At 41.7% G+C, this 489-nt stretch overlaps 1 protein-coding gene across 3 annotated transcripts in view; it reads right to left on the bottom strand.

The window, feature by feature from the left end:
• Nucleotides 1-489, bottom strand: part of LOC107654758 (39S ribosomal protein L3, mitochondrial-like) — a 12,086-nt gene that overhangs the window by 9,230 nt on the left and 2,367 nt on the right. The gene's annotated exons all lie outside the window — the stretch shown is intronic.

The following is a 489-nucleotide window of genomic DNA, read 5'->3' as shown; positions in this document are numbered from 1 at the left end:
GGGAACCACTCGTTATAAATCTCCTAACTGTGATATTTTCAGAAATAGAAGTCGCGTTTTTTCATCTGAAACGTGCTGTGGTTTATATTCCAAAGCCTCTCATATAACGCAGAAACGCTCATGTGACGATTTAGTTTTAATCCAAATGATGCGTGTGCTAAGTGAGTAAACATCAAAGATCACACAACAGAAGTGCTCTCTCGCTCTCTCTCTCCCTACCGTCAAGTAACTTGTGCATTGTTTTTCTTACTTGTTTTTGGCATAACCGACCGAACTACAAACTTTCCAGTGATGTCTGTGAGAAAGATATATTCACTCGACAAGCTCGCGCATCTGCGCCGCTGCGCGCTCAACCCACTCTGCGTGCTTTGTTTATCAGCTCGCGCACATCAGCTATACAGGCGTTAATACTGAATGTTTAACGTTATATTCATTGCATACATATACTTCGTAGTAGACATCCTTAACTCCTTTCTGCTGTCTGTTGTT

The sequence above is a fragment of the Sinocyclocheilus anshuiensis genome, unplaced genomic scaffold, assembly GCF_001515605.1.
Source record: "Sinocyclocheilus anshuiensis isolate Anshui unplaced genomic scaffold, SAMN03320099.WGS_v1.1 scaffold195, whole genome shotgun sequence".
Lineage (NCBI taxonomy): Eukaryota > Metazoa > Chordata > Actinopteri > Cypriniformes > Cyprinidae > Sinocyclocheilus > Sinocyclocheilus anshuiensis.
The sequence above is the reverse complement of the archived record's forward strand: the minus strand, read 5'-3'. Positions and strand labels throughout refer to the sequence as shown.